Source organism: Carlito syrichta, unplaced genomic scaffold (genome assembly GCF_000164805.1).
Source record: "Carlito syrichta isolate Samal-C Ts95f unplaced genomic scaffold, Tarsius_syrichta-2.0.1 Scaffold304259, whole genome shotgun sequence".
NCBI lineage: Eukaryota > Metazoa > Chordata > Mammalia > Primates > Tarsiidae > Carlito > Carlito syrichta.
In genome coordinates this window covers 442,245-467,666 of record NW_007248355.1, presented here as the reverse complement: position 1 = coordinate 467,666, position 25,422 = coordinate 442,245, and the positions used below count along the sequence as shown (strand labels likewise).

Below are 25,422 nucleotides of genomic sequence, written 5' to 3'. Positions count from 1 at the left end.
GAGCATGAGATGTGGTTCATGATGACATAGGTGCTTCGTTCTTATATAGACAGTAGTTCTTTCTGACATACTCTTATCCAAAGATCTCCTTGGTGAGTCATTAAGAAGATCAATAAACTAGTGATGGCTGCAGGGAAGAGATCTTGTAAAACACTCATTTAGAAATCACAGAAAGACATTTGTGAAACCAAAGAATGCATAGACCAAAGTGATCACTGGCTCTTCCAAACTAGCCTATAACTGTAATGACACAATCTAATCAAGGGAGGGGTCAGAAAAAGACTAGGACAGGAATGAGAAAATGCAAGTACATTTTTTTTAACTTTAGATGAGATTTAGAAACAATAGGAATGGTGACAGGAGAAAAACATTTATGCAAATTTTAGAAATTCTTTGAGTTTTACTTTCTTCCCTTCCACTAGTTTCAGTAAAATTTTATATTTTTTAGTAAAAACCCAATATCTCTAAAAGCAAAAACATAAACAAAGACCTCCTGACAAAGAAGATGGGACTGAATCCAGCTCCCACTACAAAAGGAGTTAAATCTGGATAACAATGAAATACACATCAATTTACTCAAGAAATGAAGGAAGAGTCTGAGTGTTCTGGACAAAAGAAACACACCGAGAGAGGGACAGGTTATAAGAAAAGCAGTGGATGGTGTGGGAAACCAAAAAACAATCCAACAGCCAGACAAAGCTACTGTGGGCCCTTCTCAGGATCCCTGGGTGTTTATCGCCGGGTATGATATTCACTTGGCCCCACTGGCTTCTGGAACAGCTCTGCTCTTAACATTTGAACAATTTATTGCCTAATTATAGAGTTTGCCCTTTTGAAGAGTCTGTCTGCAGGACACTTTTTGAAAGTGAGTACAGAAAGAGGCCCCTTGGAAAGCCATCCCCCCACTGCATTAAAAGCAAAATAACCTTTTATCAAATGCTTCGTGACCATTTGGAATATTGAATTTGTATTTTAATCATCGAGTTCAACAGGAATATAGCCAGTGGGAAGGACTTAATTACAAATGATGTCTTTCTCATGGTTGTGCCTGCAATCCCAAGGGGTGCTTTAATGACGTTCTGAGCCCTCAGACAAGAAAGGTCAAATGCCTTTCTCCCCCTGCACCTCAGAAAAGCTGATAGATGCACCTTTGTCCTAGCAGATGTTCAACCAGGTATAATATTAGCCTGAGGCAAAAATTCCAGGAACCAAGAGCTCAGAAGGAAGTAATTCTCTGGAATTTGGTGGATAATACAGCAGCTTCTTTTGGAGTTTGAAAAGGAGATGAATTTAGATCATCTCTTTTTGAATATAAATGTATATTTCATTAGGAATGTAATATGCCAGGAGGAATACCATTCTGCCTGGAAATTTATTGTGAGTTAAAGATTCATGATATTTTAGATCGATAGTTTTTAAATGTTGAAAATGTTCCTGCTACATTTATACCAGTTGAAATTGCTCTTTTCGGAAGGTCAAAAAAGGTTGAATATTCTATTTTATCTGGTTCAATGTAATTACTCAATTTGTCTTACAATTACCAAAATTATGCAGTTACATTTCTTAATACTATTTTGGCCTATTTTCATTCTTATAAAATGCTTTTGTTTTATGCTAAACAAGAGCATTTCAAAATGTGCTGATTGATACACATAAGCTCTAAATTTGTGTCTGCTTTTCCAGACATAAATTATTTTAAAAATAAATATAGAAGAAACTTTGGCCTTTCTTGAAACTTAAAAAAGCTGCCTTTCTGGTCTTCCTTCCCAAATTAAAAAACCAACAAAACAAAACAAACCTCAATTTGTAATGAAAGATATCAGTTTCTACATGACTTACTAATGTTAATAAATAGAAGGGATCTTCAAATACAGAATGCTTTTTTGCTATGGTTTGCCTTGAAAAGATACTTGAGTCTTCCGGGTTTTTTTTTTTCTTTTTTACAACTCATAACTTTGAAAAATATTTAAAGGCATGAAAATAGATTCATATTTATTTATTAACTTACTTGATTTTTTTACCCTAGTTTATTATAATGCCTGCTCCCTGATGAAAAATTATGATGGCCAATCAAAGTAATATATACCTCTCTCTATATAGCTGAATATTAATTAGCTAAACACTAAAATCTTTCTTAAAGACCCTTAGTGCTAATTCCGATGTAAATTTCAAATAATTAGTAAACCATGTAAACCCAAAAATGGTTGGAAAATGCATATAATGTTGATTAAATTAAGCATGAATAACACTTAAAACACACACTATTGGCAGGTTAAATATCTGTGATGAAAAGACTGGGATCTGTTAACAAAGACTAGTAACTAGGCAACTGGATGGAGGCTGAAAAGCGGAGGGGAGGAGTGAGAGTGAGAGAGGAGGGAAAGAGTGAGGGAGGAACTCCTCAGGAGCAGCAGAGGTAGGCGGATGTCATTATTCCTGGACTCTATCTCAGGGGCGGGGGCCATGCCTGAAACTGAACAAAATCCTAGTGGCACTCACCGTGGTGTGACTAAGTGGCAAGACAGATTGCCTTGGGTGGCTAATCAATACGTTCTGAAGAGACTATGTTGAAGTCTCTCAAATTCTCTGCTGAAATAGGTGACAGCGCACACCACAAAGAAGGGACGGGAAGGGACGCGTGCCTGCCATGACCGGCTGACCTGAGGGACTCTCAGGTCACCCCAGAAGGGCTTGAGCTGTCTTGAAGGGGGTTTGGAGCCACCAGCAGCAGCCTTGTCCCCAGTATGGCACTCTAGGATACAAATTCTATTTATGTTCGTTGTTTTTGCGTCTAATTCCTTTATGTTCTTTAAAATACACACCACCTCTGAACCTTTACAAGAAACAGCATAAAAACTCTCTCCAGAGTTGAAAAGTAGAGATGAGATGTGCCTTGTTTTTACTGACGATTAAGGTGGCCTACCTACCAGCTGCCTCAATAGCAAGCAATCAACACCACCAAACTGCAAGCTCTGTCGCCTGTTCCCTGCATGGAGAAAACGAGAATTAGGCAGGGGGTGGCGCGCGGGACCTGGGAGCTCCAGCAGGGACTGCACTGCCGGGAGTCCCTTCTCCTTCATGTCCAGCGCGCTGTCCTCTTCAGGGAGGTGCGAGCGTCCAGCTGGTCTCTGGAGCCAAATCTTCCCAAGGTGCGCATGTTCATGTCCCCAAGAAGGAGAGGCACCGCCAGGAAGCAGGAACTTGATGACAGGGGAGGCAGGATGACAGGGGAGGCGGGAAGAAGGACCGGCTGGGCTTTTCCCGGGCTCTCCGGCCACCCCTCCTAGGTCTAGGAGGACGCGGCCGACGCACAGGCTCAGTCTCCAGGACCACGGCGCCGTCGCCGCCCGCGGTCCCCGCCCCACCAGCCACAAGTCATCTGCCCACCAGGCCCCCTTCCCCTTCACCCCTGCCCACGGAAATCCCTGCCTCACCAGCTCATCTGCTCACGATCACCTGCGCACCCAGTCCCCTGACCCTCGTGAGTCAGTCACTAACCCCACCCGCCCCACGGAAGTCCCTGCCCCACCAGCTCATAAGCCCACAACTCCCCTGCCACAGGACGCCCCCCCCCCCGCCCGGGCTCGAGAGGCCGGGTCCTGACGACCCCTAGGCCCCCCGCGGCCCCCGCGCCCACCTCCCGAAGCGGGTGTGCCCACCCCAGCCCAGCCCCGCTCCTCCCTCCTCCCTCCTCCCTCTCATTCCCCTCCTCCACCTCCCCAAAACCCCGCAGCGCCCCTCTCCGCTCCATCAAAGGCGCCTCTGTAGCTGAAACGCGAAGCTACTTCCTCTCCAAACCGCTGGTTACCCAAGGCGGGTCCGCGCCGGGCTCTCCCCCCGTTATAAACACACGTCTGTTTGTCCAAGAGGCGTTCGCCCGCGGGTCCCCTGGTTATTTTGGCAGTGTGTGCGTGTGAGTGTGTATGTGTATATGTGTGCGAATGTGCATGTGTGTGCGCACATTTACATGTGTGTATACGTGTGTGTATGTGTGTCTATATGTGTGAAGTTACGTGTGTATGTGTGTATGTGCGTGTTTGTGTGTATGTATATGTGCGCGTGCGTGTTTATGTGTGTATATGTGTGCCTGTGTGCGCGCTATGTGTGTGTATGTGGGCACGCGTGTGTGTGCGTGTTTTATGTTTGTGCACACACGTGTGTTTATGTGTGAGCATATCTGTGTGTGCCTGCGCGTGTGCATGTGTGTTTATCTTTTGCGTCTGTGTGTGCGTGTGTGCATGCGTGTTTGCGCGCACGTGTGCATATGTGTGTGTGTGTGTGTGTGTGTGTACGCGCGCGCGCGTGCGCGCGCCCTGTGCCATCTGTTTCCAATCCTGGTGTGCATCCACGACCCCACCCAGCCCGCCGCCCTCGCATTCCTCAGTCCATAAATAAATCCAGGTTCCCTAAACTCTGTCATCCAGGATAGAACAACTGCTGTTTGTTAACTCAGATCTAAAACAACACCAATTCTGACCCAGTAAACCAGGAAATCGCTTCTGGCATTTTGGCGGGAAGGACGTCCCCAGTTCGGGCACTGTGTGTGCCCTTATCACCACGTCTGTCTGTTTATCCTGGGAGGGGAAGGCGGCAGAGGCAGGCTCTGTCCTACCCTGGGGTCTTTCCTTTAAGCGGAGGCTCATGTCGTGAGGGGTCTGCTTCCCAGGGAGCGCCCAGATCAGTCCACAGACCCCGACCCGTGCCCTCTGGACGCGCCAGGCGTGACCGGGGTGCTGGGTGGGGCGGGGGCTGTGGCTTGAGCTGTTTTCCCGATCCCGGGACGGTGGGATCGAGCAGAAGGGAAAGCCATCCAAGAGGCTGCTGTTCTCAGGCCGGGCGGGCCCTGCCGCTCCCTTCCTCCTGAAGTTTGCATGAAGCGCACGTTAGGTTGTAATTAGGGGATCTGGGAGGAGAGCTTTCCTGGGGACGCTCTGCTTTTCTTCTACTCTTGGTGAGAAAGTGCCTCCTTCTTCCCAGGATCAGGACCTCTGCCATCCCGCGCCACAAAGAGACCTTCTGCGCGCGCGCGCGCGCACACACACACACACACACACACACACACACACACACACACACTCACCCAGAGACAAACTTAAGGTGAGGAGAAGTCGCCCTGCCTCACTTGGTCTCCAGCCTCCACCTTCAGCAGGACTCCAACGTTTCAACTTCTGGATTTCAGGACAAGGTAAAACTTTCATACTTTTTTCCCCTTCCTCTTTCCGTCATACTTTGGTGCCTTTAAAGAGTTTGGAGAGCAATGCATAGGTAACATGTGTAGACATTAACCGCACTTCTGATTCTCTGAGTTTTTATTTGAGTTCAACATGACATCTCAACTTTTTTTTTAAAGGTTCTTCTTGTCAGATAAAATGTTGCCTTGCAATAAACAAGCTCAGTCTAGCGCTGAGGAGAGAATTAACTCTGGTCTGCCTTTTGCTAGTGGTGCTCTAAATCTGGTGGACTCGTGGATCCAGGTGGTGACTCTGCCATCTGTCTTAGGACCAGCATTTTATAGCACCTGAGATGAGAAAAAAGATAGTTTAGGCTGAAGGAAGTACTGAGAAGTATGAGTGTCCACCCGGATTTATGAGTTTTGTTTTGGGTTTCTGTGAAAAAGAAAGTTACTTTAGTCAGAGTTGATACCTGTTAGATTAATAATCTTTGAAATGTCGCCATTTTGAGCCCAAGCTTCTCTGGCTAATTAGGAAATTAAGATCGTAGAATTTTGATATCGTTCATATTTGGAATGATGTTGATGGATAATTTCAATATGCTGAAAAAAATTAAAGTCATAGCTAAGATTACTTTTAAATGTTGTTTAAAGGAATTATTTATATGTTACCACCTAAAGTAGAATTGAACTCTTTAGGGCTTAGGTTAAGTAGTTTCCTTCCGTTGAATATGACTCTTGTGTTCAAAATAAGATGGTTTATTAATATGAAAATATGTTGTTTTATTTTCATTTATCCCTGGAAAAATACACACGATGGCCAGTACATTTGGGAATTTTTAGGGTGGAAAGTGTTCCTGTACTTGTTCCAGTGTGATGTCATAAAATTAAACATACTGGCTGACTTCTTGGAAGCTAACGGTCCTTAGGAAATGAAGGCTATGAATTAATTTATAAGTGAATGTAATATTCATTCAGTACCAATGTAGTTTCTGGTAACAATTTGTATTTATTTCTGTGTATGAAGTTTGCAGTAATTTTATACACATTTCAATGACTTCTATGCTTTGATGAAGTGGAAATATTGTTCTATCAAAAAGATATCATGGTAGCTCTTGTTGGCTAACTTTTAATGTTATGTTTCTTAATTCTTACATTAGCTATTAACTCAAATTCCATTTATTTAAATGAATGAAAGAAATTTTTCTTTCCATTCAGTAAAATAGAGCGTGTGCCAAAGGACTATTGAACATGTAAGCACCAATCTTTCATCACTTTCATACTATCTGTTGTTAAAATTTTAATTGTTTCAGCTAAGAGAATGAGTTTACATTTTTTTGGTGACCTCCTCACTAAGTTGGAAACAGCTGAGAAATAGGAGAACTAGATAAGTAATTTTATTTAAAGCTTATTAAATGAGCAAGAGAGAAAAGCAGCAACCTCAGCAGTAGACCACTGGTTGCAGGAGGAATGGACCCAGAGGCCAGATTCCAGACCAGAGTGCTGGGGGCCTGGCCTCTCCGTGAGGAACCAGAACCATTATGTTCTTATTTATGAAGTGAGCTATTTACTTTCAGCAGTGCCCTGTCTCTCAGAGGAATGACTGACACTGTAATTTAGAAGTACTGAAGGGACTTTTACAGAGAAGAATCAATTCATTATATCCCTAGTGGTTTCACTTCCTTTTCCTTCCGTTGGGAACAAGTAACACATCCAGGATAAATACATTCAGAGGATGCAGAAAGATACTTTACGAGTGAAGAGTCTACTTAACAATCCTTCCTTTTAGCATCTTGGGTGTAGTAGAGTATTGGTATTTTTCTGAGGCGTTGAAGTCGTTTGAATCATAAGGCAGCACTGCCCTTGTTCGTCTTGTAAAGATGAACAAGAGTTATATTCAGCAAATGACTTCCCTCTTTAGAAAATAGCCCATTTCTTTTAATTTCTTTTTCCCATGTGCACATTTTATTATCCAGGTTACATTTTTAGGGTAATGATATCTCACTAGTTAAAATTTCAACAAGACGCAAGACAAATTTGAAAGTAACTTTATAGAATAGTCTTTTTTTTCTTGCTTCAGATTAATTTTCTGACACCCTGAGTGGTTATTAGTAACAAAAGTCCTCAGTCGACGTCATGTGAATGTATGTAGTCTGTCATTTACAGGGAACAAAATGCTGCTGAGGAAAGGAGGGAAGGATGGAGACCCGAACATACTTAGCATTTTAATCAATAGTGTTTAAGGAGGATTAGAGGAAACAGCTGGTTAAACAATCATTAGGTGTAGAGAAGACGAGATGGTATAAATTAATAATGCATCTCTTTATTTGCACTATGAATGGGAGGGCTGTGGCAGTTGGTGTGCAGCGCAGTCCCTGGGTGCCACCTAGTGGACATATCCGAGAAGGCGTTATCAACAGCCTCAGTACATCCTGAGACTCACTGGTGGTCATTCCTTGAACACTGACTAACGCCAGATGCTGGGGTAGGTACTGAGAGAAGAAAATAAAGCAAGTGACTTTTATGTAACTTAAAAATCAAGGCACAACTTGACAACCGACTAAATTCCCTATGGTCGTATTTAAAATCACTTGACTCTTTATTGGGTACTTTATCATGACTTTTTTTCCTCCACGAGGATGTAGTTTAATAACCACAACTCGCTTCTAATGTAGGAGTTGTTTGTTACAGACATGTCATGGTGTCATTTAAGGAAGAGTGCGGAGAGTTTGACTATCTTGGATTCATCTGGTTCTCAAGCAGAAATAAATTTCTTGAAATTTATTGTTACCGAGTTTAGTTGGGCAGATAACAAATCGTAAAAAGTTAGCACATGGATACACATTTTGTTACTTTGTCTTTAATTTTTCATTAGAAAAAGGATAATAGTAAAGATTCTTTTGGGGTAGTGAGGTGTGCTTTATAAAATATTGCTCTCAAACACTAACACAGCATATATGACAGTTTCATCTGCACCTGGGTTTGTACAGATTTTGAAGCAGGAAGCTGGCTTTCATTAAGTTGACATAATAGAAGAAAATCCTAGTCAAGAACAATTACATGGAAGACCATCGCTTGAAAGAAGCATTGGGATATCCCCAAAGATTCATCTGTACAAGTATTGCCCTGAGAGTTACAAAGAACTTTTCTCTAGGAGCTATATAAATTATTACTCATTCGACTCATTGCGAGCTATATGCCTTAATTGCAACATGTTCAGCATATCAGCATGAATCAAGACAGGTTGTGAAATTCGGATAGGATGGAGTATGCCTTCGTAGAAAAACAAAATGATGAATGTGTCACTTGCACTAAACTAAGGAGTGTAATCCTCAGATCGAATGAGGCCTGCTATTGCGGAATGGAAGATTCCCATGTAGATGCCTTTGGTATTTGGTCCAGCAGCAAAACCTACCCAGTAAAGAAGGAGGGCAGCTCATTAAGTCCGTTTTCATTAATGTCACAAAATTACAGTCTGTGTTGATTGGAGGTGCCGACTGGAATCAACTCCATCAATCATGTAAAATAAGGCAGATTATCGCAATCCTTATTTCCAATAGATCTTTACCTACCAAGAGAAGAGCCGCACTCTGTTAATAATTTCATCTGATCCTCCTGTGGTTCAGACTGTACCACATAGCTAGAAGGGAGAGCTGGAGGAAACCTGCCGAGAGTCGAAGGTTAGTCAGGGACCAGAAAACTGTGTCACAAGAAGTTTTAATGATTTCAGATATCTTCATGGTACTACTAGACAAGAGCAGACTCAGAGAGAAGCCCAGCCAAGTTCTCTGAGATGGTCTGGTGCTACTGGAATCTTGGTCATATTGTCTTATCGCCACATGGCGGCTTCTCCCACCGTGGAGACAGGAAAGGGCATTGCTGGTATTAAGAGTTCTTGACTACTTCCTCAGAGAAAGCCAGAGTTTTTACAAAAAGTATCAAATGTTGCTGGACTGTTTAAAGACTCTATTCTTTGTTTTATAGTTTAACAATGGTTATTTCACACCTAAGATGAGGGTATTGTCAGAAGGCCAGGGGACCATTTACAAAATACAAACAAATATTCACCGAGTAGAAATAATTTAGAAAACTTAAAGTTCAAGAAATTGTTCTCAGTCTGGTCAAGACAAGAGAAACTACCCTTTCTGTTCACCCTAAGAATCTAAATAGAACACAGTTTACTTGATAGATTTCTAAATTCCAATTACTATGAAATCCAATGACATCAATTAATATTCAAATTATTTTTAAGGTCAATCTGGACTTTCCTAAGCTTTTCACAAAGTTGTATGGATAATATCTTGGTTTAGTCTTCATTCATGCTCTGCAAATTTTTAAATGTTTACTGTTACTCTAAATTTGCAGAAATCACTTCATTTAATCACTCATTTGTTCATTCAGCACAAACGTATGGAGGGCTGGATATTTGCCGGGCACTGTGCTAGGGCTGTGTGCTGATCTTTCATGTCTACCATAAACATACATTCTAAAATAATAAGACAGGCTGACCAACATAGTGAGTCCCCATCTCTACAAAAAAAAATAAAATTAGCCAGGTGTGGTGGTGCATGCTGTAGTCCCCGCAGTTTGGAGATCACTTGAACCCAGGAGTTCAAGGTTGCAGTGAGCTATGATTATGCCTCTGCACTCCAGCCTGGACTCTAAAAATATAAACTAATCAGAAAGTCGAATGGATGATAATGGACCTTAAATATTTCCAGATCTTGAAGTACTTTTTGTAACAGAAGCAACCACAAAGTTACCGCCTCATGGTTTTTGTATTAAGATAATTTTTTATCGTGCATTTTAGAAATGATTTTCCCTTGTTTGCCATCGCCTAGCTGAGTGGATAAGAGCTGTGTTTCATGCTTGTGTGGGCACGGATGGGCCTGGGAAGGCAGCGCTGAAACTCTAAAACCCCAGGAGAGCTGGGTGGGGGCGGGTATCCAATAATGTCTTCCTGAATGGACTGGAAAAACAGACATGCATTTGCACCCAGCTGACATCCACCAGTTTGCAAGTGAAATTCAAGTGCAGCAAGTACTGAGTGTTTGCACCAGGCAGGCACCAGGCCAGGTGCAGCACAGTTCTTGGCTCAAGGGCTTACCACCCAGTGGAGGAGACAGAGGCACATGCGATGTGAGTCGCTAATAAGGCTGCTGAGTAGGTGGACACGCCTTGCTCACCTGGGGTCTCCCTGCCTTACCCTCATCCAACCCTTCCCGCCCTCTGCCTCATCAGCTCTCCACCTCTGCACCCCAGAGGGTCTGATGCTTCTCTGGTTTATGGACTTCTTGAGCACATTTCAGCGGGAATGAGGCCTTTTATCTCTTTAAAGTAGATGTTTTGTTTTCTGTAAAAATAATTTGAAACATCTGGGTGTGCTCCCATCTTTACACCAAAGGGCGTCATTAAGCCTAACTCCATTCCTCCAGGTCAACAATCAGTCAGTGATCTCCACCCTTGGCGAGAACAGAGGGCTTCCTCCTGCCAGCTGCCAGAGACTTGAAGGTAGTAGGGTCCTGGTGACTTCTGGCTTCCTTCAGTGGAGCCTGCACAACCTGTTTCCACACCTTCCCATTGCCCTGAGGAGCACCCAGTGCCCATCTATGGGAATATCCCAGCTTGCTCTGCCATAACCCATGTTCCAAGTCCTCTGCCCTTCATGACTGCGCTTCCACAGTGACCCCTGGGCAGGGCAGGAGTACCCATAGCCTCTTCTCGTCTACAGTTTTGAGCTTGCACGTCCCTCCAGATGTCCAGGTCTAAGGGGCGGGAGCAGTGAGGATCCGTATTGAGTCCAAGAACTTCTCAAAGTCATGGACCTGAAGGAAGAAGAAAGATGGGTATAGGAAGAACACGAGATTGGCCACCATCTGGACAAAATGGGTCAATGCCAGCATCTTCTGAAAATACACTCTCAGGTCCTCAAGTTCATTCATACAGTTTGTTTCATAGAAGTTTGGACATGTATGCAAATTTGGATTCTGGAAAACTGTGGGGAAAAAAACAGTGAAAATGCTGCTTTGGCCTTATTAACCAATCATTTGCTTAAATTCTTTCTCATTTCATGCTTAATAGACATGTGGCATAATGATAGTCATATTTTATTAGGTATTCCATTAATTTCTGTAGTTTTTTTAAAAAATTAGATTATGCCACCATAGTTTGGTGCTCTGGTAAGATTCTGCCCTGACCTCAGGGCGTAAGGATGTACTCACAACTTAGTCAATTTCCAGGACTCGTGACCCTAACTTAGAGCAGATTTCTTTCCGTCTTTCTGAAGCCTTGGCTGGGAGACGTGAACTCCTGATATTCAGCAGGTGCCCTATAAGTGTTTACCTCTATTGCTGTCAGCACTCAGCACAATGTAGAACCTGGGCTCCAGGGTCTCCAGCCTCCTACCCCAAGTACCGGTGTTTCCTATGTCTGATGGCTCCCAAGCCCAGGCCATCCCTGGCTTTATCTTGGCTTCCTCCTCAGTCTTCTTCCTACCCATCACTGTTGTTAAAGTTATACACTCTTCTAAGATTTAATTGATAACCATTGTAGCACAAAATTAGTTACACAAATAAAATAGTTAATTTAAATAAATGTCTACATTTAAGGAAAGCAAAACTCGAGGCAGGAAAGTAGCCTGGGGCCTTTGAGATGGTGTGGGCGGGATCTGACAAGGGTGCTTCCACTGGATGTGGAAAAGCAGACAAGCACGGTGACTGCTTCAAAGGGTGAGGGGTTGCGTGATTACAGGAGGTGGATGCAGTTGACAAAGATTGGGAATACTGGGTGAGTCGACGTTTCAGGGAGCAAATGATGAGTCTAAGTTAGGTGGTACCCAGAGTACAGCCAAGAACCCCAGAAGCTGGGAGTCCGTGTGTTAGCACAGGGGAGGAGTCATGGCTGGAAACAGAGACCTGGAAGTCTCTGGCATGAAAATGATCATTGACAGACCCTCATCTGGAAGAAAGGAGATCATCCCAAGGAAAAAGCAAAGGGAGAAACAGTTGACCAAGAGCTGAAACCCAGAGGGTGAAAGGGGTAGGAAGGAGTTTTGCCATCATTTGTACATGATTTTAATCTTTATTTTATCAGCTGTAAATGTTTATTGAGTTGGATAACAGCAATGTTTTATTGATCTTTGTGTCTCACAGTCCCAGACAGTCCTCTGCATATAGAAGGTGCTAGACATGTTTGTTGAATTAACTGAAATTAAAATGGTATTTCCGAGCCTTGATGCGCTAATGACAGATTTTCATAATGATAACCCTGGGTAAGACCCCAGAATGTCTGAATTGCAGCTATTTATTCAATTTTATCCAATACCATGCTAACCTTTAAATATATGTTGTTGCAGTTTGTTGTTTAAAAATCGGTAATCAATGTGTGGTATAGATGGTAATTCAACAGAGTACTTGATTAACCCATGTTGTTTAGCTTAACATATAAATGAGTTCGCCGCAGAATGTAGACTAATTCAAGTCATTCATGATTATTTCCCTAGTTCTTTGATTCTGAAGACTTCTAAATCTTAAGTCAGATTTGGAGTCTGTAATCCTGAAATTCTCTTGTCTTCTTGGCTACTTGCTTTTTTTTTTTTTTTTCTTTCAGGTTCTCCCTCTTCCCCACAATAAGATTTCCAGATAAAGTACAAAAGTTGCATAATTTTAGTATAAATATGTCCCCAATACTTCATAATTATACCAGTAAAATTCTTCTTTATCTAAAGTTCAAACTTGTAGGAATTTTGAACTTTGTATTGGCTAAATTTGGCAACCCTACCTCTTACTTGAACTCACTGTAACTAGATTATGACAAGCAAAAATCTCTTCATGAGATTTCTGAACAGTCTTTTTCTAAAGGTTAATGAATAAAGTTACAGATTTTATTTTAACTAGTAACTTAAATATATTAAAAATATGGTCTGAATAAAATTGTCTAGCTAAAATATGTTAATCAAGATGTATGTATAGAGTATGTATACCTATTGTATTATATACTCTAGTAGTTATCCTAAGAATCCTAATAGTTGTCCTAAGAATTCATTAGTGTATATTTACAATCATGTTTTTATATTCTTGCTAAAACATTTGGAAATAATGTACATATCAGAAAATTAAAACTTTTAAAATCTCCATTTGCAAGTTGGCAATAATGATAAAACAAAAAATAATCATTTTCAAATGATGAACCATATATTCAGAAAAAATATATAATGTACCAGGTAGAAGTTCAAAGTGCAGAATAGCTGAAAGGGATATTGTCCTTTAATTACGTTATATTGTGGTTGCGCTGCCACCTTGTGGCACTTTGAAGAATTACCCAATATAACTCAATATATTAATATGTCCAACCTGACCACTTGGCCAACGGTAAAATTTTTAAACACGTGATTAATATTTTCATTCTACCCCAAGTTCCTTATACTTTAACATTGAAAGAGTACTGCCAAGCAGGCAATGCAAATATTTTCTGAGTTCATTTGTCCGCAAATCAGTACACTGTTCTTAAGACAATCGCTAAAGTATAAATTATCCAGTCCCAGGTGAAATTATGTTTGATGGATGACCTTGATTGCAACAGTATGCGTGTTCAGGTTACTTGACCTTTCACCTGAATTTTTCATAAGCTTCATGAACTTACATTTCTGAAACTGAACTCAATATTTTCCTTCAACCAGGGCTGTTCATGTCATCTGTCTCCGTATCAAGGCCGTATATTTCATTAGTCAACCAGGACGCTAATGAGAGGAGGAGGGGGACCTGACTAATTACGATAACCAAAAAGATATAAACAAAGACTGTCCCAAACAAACCGGTCACTTATGTAAAAGTTACAAGTCATCATAATCCCAAACTAAAATGTGTGTGGTGCTCAAATGCTGGTGGAGGGAGCTGATCTGGGGTCTCCAGTGAGACTTTCTACCTTCCTCCTTCGTGGTCATTCCTTTCTGTCTCCTCTTCCTTCTCCATTGTCCATCCTGCCTGCCAACATTCTCAATGTTGTCCTTGTTAGCAAAGGGATCCACCAGACAAATCCTGTAAAGCTAACTGCCTACTCCCTCTACACTTGCTGTCATCTCTGGAAATCAGGGGAAGGATTCACATCACCCCATGGGACGGGGCAACCACACAATTTTAGGGATCCGACGTCAGCTGGTCTTCAGCTGTGTGGTAGTTCTGCCTTGTTTTTTCAAAGTCCTTTGCTTTTCACACTCCTTGTTGTGGATATCCACACCATGGTAATTCAGACACTGAGCGTGGATGCCGCCTGCGGGACCCTCTCTGTGCTGCCACCACCATTGGCCTTGGGCCTGTACCCCATGTCCTCTCTCTCTTTCTTTCAGTTAGGGTAATACTTTTTAAAAATTCTCCTTTACCTCTGAGAGCCTAGGGCAGATGTTGTGCCCTGAACTCTGGATTCTGTGTCCTCATCGTCCCAGAGAACTCCCTGCTTATTGGGCTATTTTTCTCTCATGCATTCCACTCTCCCACTCTGGCCATTTCTTCCTGTTGGCATTTAGTCACGACCGAATCTTTCTGGCCTTGAAAATGTAACCCTTACCCTCGTCTGGCTTGCATCCTGCCATCCATCTCCTCTTCCCCTGGAAGTCACCCCCATGACTCTCGGGTCCCTCTGCCCCTTCCCCCTCCTATCCTCTGTCACTGTCATGTGCTTTTCCCCACAGTGGCTCCGCCCAAGTGATCCTCAGCAAGGCCACCAGTGACGTGTCTTCTGTGGGTCCTTAGTAGCATTTATTACCAATGACTGTGTTCCCGTCTCACACTCTCCCTTCCTGGCTTGGTGGCACACACTTTTCTGGATTTCCAGACTTGGTCGGTGATTCTATCCCTGCCTCCATTCAGGCTTCTAAGACAAGTCCACCTGTCCCGTGGCTGTCTTTGTTCCAGTGGCTTCTGCCCATGACGTGTGTCCTCCCTCTGCGTGTCCTCCCTGCCCACCTCTGTCTACTCTGTGCACTACACCATGCTCAGCCACGTGCTGGTGCCTCCCTGATCTTCCTGTCTATCCAGGTGTTCCTTGTGAGTGTCTACACCACCTCCACAAGGAGCACTCACAAACATCTCAAAGTCCACAAGTCCATAATGTACTCTTTTTCCTTCTCCCCAGTTGAACCTTCCTCAGATTTATCTAGTTTAGTAAATGGCACTTTTTCCTTACTCAGTTTTCAAAAAACAGAAACATGGGAGTCATCCTCTGAATTCTGTCCATAAATCTCTCTTTAGTAGACCCACCGTCTTCTGTCTCCATTGGTATAAATCTTACCCCTCATCATGATCCTCTCTGGCTGGGATTCCTGTAAACCTCACCCGTTGGCCTCTGTCTCCAGTCTTGTTCCTCCCAATGCCTTCCCTCATATAGAGGCTAGAGTTATCCTTCTAAGGTAAAAATATGAAAATATTTCCCCTCTTAAAGCTCTTCAGTGCCTTTCCATTGAGGGGACAATGAGATCCAAATTATGTAACATGATTTGCAAGGTTCTCAGATTCTCAGTGACCTGACTCTCTCTTACCTATCCAACCTCATCTAAAATGACTCAGCACACCAACTGACATGATTGGATGCCCAAAAAGTCAAGATATAGGAATAGATTAGTAGAGATCTAAATGTTAGTTATCAGACATAGATTTTAGTGATAAATATGTTTCATAAATTAGATATTAAGATAGATAATTTGGGCCCCGGCACAGTGGTTCGTGCCTATAATCCCAGCACTTCTGAAGGCCAGGGTGGGAGGATGGCTTGAGCCCAGGAGTTTGAGACCAGCCTAGGCACATAGTGAAACCTCATCACTACCAAAAAAAAAAAAAATCCAAAAATGAGCCAGGCATGGTGGCATGTGCCTGCACTCGCAGCTGATCAAGAGGATCACTTTAGTCCAGGAGGTCAAGGGTTTGGTGAGCCATAAAAATGCCAATGGCCCAGCCTGGGTGGCAGAGTGAAACTCTGATTTAAAAAGAAAAAAGTAAAAAAATTTTTAAGTTAGTTTAGCTACTTTTATTGAATTCACAATTTAGGAAATTCACTATGCAACCATGCAGGATGCCCAAGAGAACCACTCAGCCAGCACCATGTACTTATTTATTTTTTATTTTAAAGATGCGGGGTACAAGTCAGGATTGGATCCTGGTTTACACAGAGGTGAAGCTTGGACCTCCCGCTGGACCTCACTTCGCCTGGATTAGGATCAGTCACCCTTATGTGCCCCCTCCTGGCAGTGTCCCGCTACTGCCCATTCCTTTCTTGCAGTATTATTATGTTAGATGTTCAGGGTCCACTAATGAGTGAACACATGTGGTATTCAGTTATTGGTTTCTGTGACAGATCACTGAGTATGACAGACTCTAAATCCACCCAAGTTGCTGAAAACTCCATAATTTTGTCCTTCTTTCTGGCTGCATAATATTCCATTGTGTATATGTATCACTTTTTTTTTTTTTAATCCAGTTCACTTTTGATGGACAGCACGATTGGTTCCATGTTTTTGCTATTGTGAATAGTGCTGCAATAAACATGAGGACACAGGTATCTTTTTTGTAGAATGATTTGAGCTCCTCCGAGTACATTCCCAGAACAGGATTGCTGGTTTGTATGGAAGGTCAATTTCTAGTTCTTTTAGAAATCAACACTCTGTTCTCCATCGAAGTTGAACTAGCTTTCATTCCCACCAACAGTGTAGAAGCATTTCCTTTTATCTGCATCTTCTCCAGCATCTGTTGTCTTTTGTTTTATTAATGATGGCCTTCCTGACTGGAGTTAGGTGGTAACTCAGTGTGGTTTTGATTTGCATTTCAAAAGAAAGGATGTTAACAAAGAACCAAAAACTACCCAAAAATGATTCAAATACAAATTCTAGGCCTAAAAAAAAGTCATGACTATAATTAAAAATTCAATACACAAGTTTAGAAAAACTTAAATGGATTGAGAAGGTAATTAGTAAACTGGAAAAGACATCAGAAAAAAATAACCAGACTGAAACCTTAGAGAAAATGATGAACGTTCTTGGTGGCAGGTGGAGTGGGTAGTAAAAGACATGCGGGATATAGACATTGGCATCTCAAAAAAAGAAAAAGCAAATAGGACAGAGCCGATCTTTTGGAAATAATGACTGTGGCTGCCCAACAAGTCACAGATTCTAGAAAGATTGCAACACCCCAGGAGGATAAACACGAGAAAGAAAAAAACTCCACACAGGCATGACATAGGAAAACTGTTCACAAAAAAACAAAGAGAGAATATTAAAGACACTAGACAGACTAATGAGTAGCAAAATTAGTTAGTTGGGAAATGTGTTTTTCTTTCTACTTTAGGAAATGCCAGAATTCAGAGGGTGACTTGACTGCATTCTGGGAAGCTCTAGGCGGCTTGGTTGGCTTTCTGGAGAGAACAGAGTCTTCCCGCCTAGCGGCATATCAGTGAGCCTTGCTCCCTAAGGGTGCTGGCTGAGACACATTTTAGGGGTGACTGTGTCCTTGCAATCTCTTTTCAGATGCTGTACAGTCTTGTGGCTAGCTAGAGAATATTGTGGAAGCAGTTTCAGATGTTCATATCCATCTTTATCCCTATCTGGTGTATTTTAAACTGCAAAGAGAAAATAAATAAAAGGATTGAGAAGTTTATGTTACACCTATTTGTTTAAGTCACTGAAAGGCAGGTCTTGGTGACCAAAGTCAATGCAAATTTAGTACAAACATTCCAAAAATTAAAATCTCTCGGAATATCTGTCTTCTCTTCCCAAACATGCATGCGGTTCTCCTCCTCAGCTTCTCTCAAGTAGGGCTTCCTTCCCACTTCATCCCTGGCACCCAGAGCACAGGTCCCAGCAGGATCCTGAATCTAACACTCCCTCCAGCAACCTAGTATAGTGCCATCGGTTAGAATTAGCCACGTCTTCCTCAGTTCTCGCTTCCTGTTTTATTTGTACCACCATTACTTCATGCACTTTTCTATGTGCTGTCCTGTACTCGACTGCAGGAATGTCTTTCTTTTATTAATTTATCGTGTCCTTGCTAGTGGGTTGTTTTATCCATCCTTATGTCCTTCAAGATTCTGAGCTGAAAGGTAGGATTTGAAATTATAGAGTGCAAAGAACCTAGTGTGCTCCCACCCACAATGGAACCCCCTGGGTACTACAGGTGACAGATGTTTGTTGATCGGCTTAACACCTGCAGAGGCGGAAAGCTGGATGCATTCCACAGGGCAGTTTATTTCACTGTCAGATGGCTTGCCAGGAAGCTCCTCCTGACAATGTGCAAGATCAGATTCCCAGACTCCCTCCACTTGGTCCAGTTCTGCTTTGTGAAGCTACGTGAAAGGAGTATAATTTTTTTCCCATATTTGGGCAATTTATTTCTAAATGCAAAGTGTTTTTTTCTGTCAAATTTTGTTATCTGGGGCACATCGCTTCAAATTCTGCAGATGGTTCTATTTCTCCTAGCATTCAAGTCACGTTGCAATTATTCTAGTATTAACTCAACAGCCCATCTATAAGCTTTGCACCTTAAAACTATGAAACTAAAAAAAATTATCATTTATATTAACATCACTTGAAAAGCAAACTTCTTGAATGATCATGTAACAGAATTATGGAAATGAATAAGATAAATGTCCTTGTCACTGGAAAGGTCTCCTTTTATTAAACAAATAGCAAGTGAGGCAAAGAAATGGAAGATAAATGTCAGTGCAGAGTTGAAAACCTCTATTTTGAAAATAGAAGGTATTGATGGTCTGCACTCTTTTATTGTGTCCTTATTTCATTTTGTATGGTTACTATTTCAGACTAGAATAATCTTCAGAAAACAGAATGAGAAGGGCCTTGCACTGTCATTCAGTGCCTGCATTCTTAGACTGACGGGTCATAAGGAAAATGGAAATCTGGCTTGATCTAATAGTTGTTATGAATGGTAATGCATTGACTGCCTAAGGGCAAAGCAAAATTGTGTGAAGAGTTGGAGATCTAAGCAGTAAAAGAAAACACCGATCTGCTGTAACTGATGTAAAGCAAAACATGATCTTCATCTACATTACTATACATTCTTTGCAAATATGCATCTCTCCCCGCCCCCTTCATCCCTCCCTGCCTGTCATGACACTATCCACACTGAGGATGGGGGGAGCAGTATGTGCTTTCTGCATGGTCACATCCTAAATTCTGAATGGTGCTGGTGTTGTTATAGACCAGTAAGTCACCTCAAACCCATGGGCACGAAGAGAGTCTTTCAGGATGAGACATCGGCAGTAATTAGAATGCCATGGTTTCTATTTTTAAAGTCTTGATTCCTAAGCAGTATAGACAGTAGATGAGTAAGTTTTAAATAAAACCTTTGTTTCAACCTACTAGAAAGGGGTGCTTCAGCATCCTGCTCTTAATATTAAAGTAGAAGCGGCCAGGAGCAGTGACTCAAGCCTGTAATCCCAGCACATTGGGACAAGAGGATTGCCTGAGCCTGGGACTTTGAGACCAACCTGGGCAACTTGGTGAGACCTCGTCTCTACAATATATCAAAAAATCAGCTGGGCATGGCAGCACGTGCCTGTAGTTCCAGCTACGCTGGGGTGACCGTGAGCATGCCACTGCACTCCAGCCTGGGCAACAGAGTGAGACTCCTTCTCAAAAAAAAAGTAGAAGCGTCCTGAGCTTCATGCTCTCATTAGTATCAACATTTTAATTGGTTGTTAATAAGTTGTGTGATCAGAAACTATGGAACAAGATGGTTGAATATTAAATATATCAGAAATCAGTTATTTCTGTGTTTACATGTTTCATTAATGTAACAGAATGTTCCCATGAATCACAAATCTGAATTTTGGGTGAATGTGTGAACAGGTCAGAAAGCTTAAGTATGAATGGGCAGTAAAAATATGCTTCATCATCTGGGCCCTGATACATAACTGAAAAAAATATCCAAGCATATGTAAAATGCCTTACAATATAAACACTGCAAATTGTAAATCTTAACATAATACACTCATGCTCTGGGAAATGTTTATAAGTCTTTGATTAAGACTCTCAGAAGCAGAGCAGCTCTCTACCTAACCCATCAGATTTCTGCCAGAAGTAAAACAAAGGCATCCTGGGGTTCGATAATTTTCAAACTGAAATGTACATTTGCTTCCTAAGGACATCTACTGGAGAATTGTCATTCAGCGGCAGCAGTGTCTATGCAAGTTGCATAAGAGAGTCTCTATATAGTTTTAACAAAATTTGTGGACACATCTAATAAAAAATAATCTCCTTCAGTAGTTGATTGATGGCAAAGGACATTGCATTGAATGTTTTACATTTGTTTGGTGATTTAATAGTTTTCAAAATCTCCTTATTTTACATACTCTCTGACTGACAAAGTTTACTTTTTACTGACTTAGCACTTTAAAAAAAAATCAGTGGTCAATAATTTATATACAACAGTGAATTTGATTCTTTATGTCTAGTATAACATGGGAATTGAAATTTTATTTACTAAATTTTTAAAATTTGAAGTAGCATATTCTCAGCTAAAATATCATATTTCCACTTAATCAAGAAGTGAACATCATGTATGAGGTACTTTGTTAGAAAAGTTTTGGGAAAACCTTTTATATTCATGCTGATGAAATTCACATTTAATTCAATTATTTTAGAGCTTAAGCTATGGAGTCAGGTAGACCTGGATTTAAAGCCCAATTAAGATTTTTGCTATGAACCAGTTCTGTACCTTGTGCAAATTACTTAATCTCTGAATTTCATTATTTATTATAAAATTTAATTATTGATGGTATTTGCTTCACAGTGTCTGTAGTTCTAAGAATCTACCGAGATAGTATATGTAACGCACCATAAAAAGTAGTGAAAAATTGGTAGCTATTTATAGTAGTTTAAACTACTAAAGGAACTATAGGTGAATATTTATATAATAATAATGGTAGAAATCATTGAGAAAACACTGATAATTTAGTTACATAAGTATTCACAAATTTTATACATTAAAAAAACTGTTAACCAAAATAAAGGCAAATTTTTTCAGTGTATACCTCAGACAAAAAAGCAGTATTCTTAATATGCATAGAGTTCTTAAAAACCAATAGCAGATTTTTGACGTGTACCAAGAAAATTCAATGGAGAAAGCATACTTTTTCAACAAAAGATGCTGGAGCAACTGAGTAACTATATACATAGAATGAAGTCAGATCCTACATCATTCCATACATATAAATTAAATCAAAATGGGTCAAAGATATAAATGTAAGAGCTAAAACTATAAAACTCTTATAAGAAAACACAAGTATAAATATTCACAACCTTAAATTAGGCAATCATTTCCTAGATATGACTTCAAAAACCAAGCAACCAAAAAAATGATAAATTAGACTTCATCAGAGCTTTAGAGGTCAATATCAAGAAAAAAATTTTTAAATCCCACAAGCTGGGAAAAAAATATTTGCAAATCATATACTAATAAGTGTCTGGTATCCAGAATATATAAAGAACTCTTATCACTCAACAACTAAAAATAAATAACCCAACTACAAAAGGGACAAAAATCTGAATAGACATTTCTCCCAAAAAGGTATACAAATGGTCAATAAGCACATCAAAAGATGCTCAACCTTATTTTGTTACTAGGGAGATGATATATTACTCAAAGTAATATATCACTTTACGCTCATTAGGATGGCTATAATGAAAAAGATGTATAATAGCAAGTGCTGGGGAAGTCATGGAGAAATCAGAACCCTCACACATGGTTGCATGGAAGTAAAACAGAACTTTGGTAAACAGTTTGGCAGTCTCTAAAATTTAGTATACAGTTAGCACAGGATTCAGAAATTCCATTGCTAGATACATACTCCCACCAATTCAAAAAATATGTTCACACAAATACTTGTACATGGATGTTCATAGCATCTTACTATTACAGCCAAAAAAGTGAGAATGATACAATTGTCTGTTAACTGATAAATGGATTTTATACACACACACATGTGCACGAGCACACACACACACACACACACACACACACACACACACACAAACACACAAATATATATATATTTCTATCCACACAATGTAAAGTATTCAGTCATAAAAAGAATGAGTTCTGATACATGCTACAGATTAAACCTTGAAAACATTATGCTAGCCGGGCTCGGTGGCTCAGTCTGTAATCCCGCGCCTTTGGGAGGCTGAGGTGAGTGGATTGCCTGAGCCCGCGGGTTCGAGACCCGCCTGGGCAGCAAGACCTCATCTCTACAATAAATCAAAAAATCAGCCGGGCGTGGTAGCACGTGCCTGTAATTCCGGCTACTCGGAAGGCTGAAGCGGAAGGATCGCTGGAGCCCAGCAGGTCGAGGTTGCGGTGGCCGGGAGCGGCCACTGCACTCCAATCTGGGCGACAGAGTGAGACTCCAACTCAAAAAAAAAAAAAAAAAAAAGAAAGAAAGAAAACATTATGCTAAGTGAAAGAAGTCAGGCATAAAAGGACCACATATTGCATAATTTTGCTTATATGAAATGTCTAGAACAAGCAAATCTATAGAAATAGAAAGTAGATTAGTTGTTGCTTAGAGGGAGGACAGAATGGGGAGCAACCATTCATTTTATAGGATTATTACCCCTAATTAAACAGGATTTATGTAAAATAAATAAATGACTATTTAGGGGATGATGGAAATTTTCTAGAATTAGACAGTGGTAGGGGTTGAACAACTTTGTAAATATAGTAAAAAAAAAAACAAGCCCACTGAATTGTTTGCTTAAAAGCGTGAATTTTATGGTATATAAATTACATTGACTTTTAAATGTTTAAAAGCTCAAAAGCAACTAATGGGCAGGGGTTAAAACATGGCAATTCACAAAAGGAGAGCTTTATATATGTATCTGTTAATTTTATGTATTTATTTTGAGTCAGGGGTCTCACTTTATTACCTAGGCTGGAAAGCAGTGGCACAATCATGGCTTACCACATCCTCGACCTCCTGGGCCCAGACAATCCTCCTACCTCAGTCTCCCAGGTAGCTGGGACTTCAGAAGAGCACCATTATGCCTGGCTAATTTTTTTATTTTTATTTTTTATAGTGACTAGTTCTTGCTATATTTGTCTAGGCTGGTCTCAAACTCCTGGGCTCACCAGTCCTCCTGCCGCCATCTCTCAAAGGGATTACAGGCGTGAGCCACTGTGCCTGGCCAAGGGAGAAATTTAAATGGCTGGTAAGCATAGGCAAAAATTTTTTCTGTCATTTGTAATTAGAGAAAAGCAAATGAATACAAGCATTAGCTTCCTAACTTTTTTGTCTATCAAATATATTTTTAATAAAATTATACATGTCAGGCAGGAGTAAAAAATGGGAAAATTTTGAAGAGCAATTTAGCCAGATATACCAAATACTTTAAAAAATTGTATATCTGAAGCCGGGCTTGATGGCTCAGCCTGTAATCCCGCGCCTTTGGGAGGCTGAGGTGAGTGGATTGCCTGAGCCCGTGGGTTCGAGACCCTCCTGGGCAGTGAGAGCTCATCTCCACAATAAATCAAAAAATCAGCCGGGCGTGGTAGCGCGTGCCTGTAATTCTGGCTACTTGGAAGGCTGAGGCAGAAGGATCACCAGAGCCCAGCAGGTCGAGGCTGCAGTGGTCGGCAGCAGCCACTGCACTCCAGTCTGGGCGACAGAGTGAGACTCCAACTCAAAAAAAAAAAAAATTGTATATCTGATCTATTTGTCTATCCCAATGCAAATATCATCTTTTTGTTTGTTTTGCTTTGTTTTGTTTGAATTGAAGTCTTACTCTGCCTGCCGCCTAGAGTACAGTAGCATTCTCACAGCCACTGTAGTCTCGAACTCCTGGGTTCAGGCAAACTTTCCACCTCAGCCTTCTAAATTATATCACTGTTCTTAATTACTAAACCTTTATAAAAATCTTACTCCTCCAACTTTGTTCTTTCTTTTCTAAATTTTTTGTCTACTCCAGGTAAGTTGCATTTCCATATGAATTTTAGAGTCACCATGTACATTTTCACACAACACACAAAAATGTGAGCTAGGATTTTGATCGGAATGCATTGAATCGATAGATCAATTTGGGGAGAATTAATCTTGTCATGATATTGTGTCTTCTGTGCCATGAACGCACCATGTCTTGCCATTTATTTCTCAATTTATCAGAACAATGGTTAGTATTTTCAGACTGAAAGTTTTGCATATCTGTTGGATATTTCTTCCTAAGTGCTTTGATGCTATGGTAAATGATATTCTTTACTTTTTAATTTTGGATTATTCATTGCCAGAATATAGAAATAGAATCGATGTTTACACACGGATCTCATATCCAGCAACCTTTCTAAACTCAGTTATATGTTATAGTTTTTTTTTGTAGAGTTTGTATACTTTCTCAGTGTTCATAATCATGTGGTCTGTAAATAAAGTTTTAATGATTCCTTTCCAATCCATAAATCTTCTATTTCTTTTACTTGCCTTAATTCACTCTCTGGAAACCTTCAGAACAATATTTAAAGTAAGTGGAAAAACATAAATGATTGCCTTATTTCTGATTTTAGAAATAAAAGAATTATCTATCACCATTAAGTATAATGTTAGCTGTGAGTTGTACATAGATACCCTTTATCAGATTGAGGAAGTTCCTTTCTAGTGCTTGTTTGTTGAGAGTTTTTAGTAGGAATGGATATCGGATTTCTTCAAATGCTTTTCCTGTGTCTGTTGAGATAATTATATATTTATATATCTACATATATACGACGGGGGACCCAGAAAAGCCAGAATTTATTTATAAAAAATTGTGTATTTATTTGTGCATGTTTAAACTTCACATGTTTGAACTTCAGTCACTCTCAAAGTACTGGATGCAATATACTTATCGAGATGCTTTTTCCACTAATCAAAACAGTTTTTGAACTTGTCAATTTTGGTGCCTTTTAGTGCTTCTGCCATTTTTTGTTTCACCTCTTCCCCATCGACAAAATGCTTCCCTTTGAGCACTTTTTTCATTGGGGAAACAAACAAACAAAAAGTCACTTGGAGTAAGATCCGGTGAATAGGGAGGGTGAGGCATGGGGGTTATGCTGTTTTGGGTCAAAAACTGCTGAACACTCAGTGTAGCGTGGGCAGGTGCACTCATAAAACACCCATCATTAAATGAGCGAACAAGTTAAAAGAATCTCAAAAAAAAAAAAATGCCACTGAAGCTGAGCGCAACATCTCACAACAATGCTAGCAGGTGCATGAATGCCAATGGGTTCCTAAAA

The 25,422-nt window shown here is 40.7% G+C and overlaps 1 protein-coding gene across 1 annotated transcript in view; it reads left to right on the top strand.

Annotated features, from left to right (window-relative positions):
- The first annotated feature begins 4,889 nt into the window (after positions 1-4,889).
- Positions 4,890-25,422, top strand: part of HAPLN1 (hyaluronan and proteoglycan link protein 1) — a 78,657-nt gene continuing 58,124 nt past the window's right edge. Inside the window, exon 1 of the mRNA XM_008059575.1 lies at positions 4,890-5,185. The gene's annotated coding sequence lies outside the window, so the exon portion shown is untranslated. The remainder of the gene's footprint in view (positions 5,186-25,422) is intronic.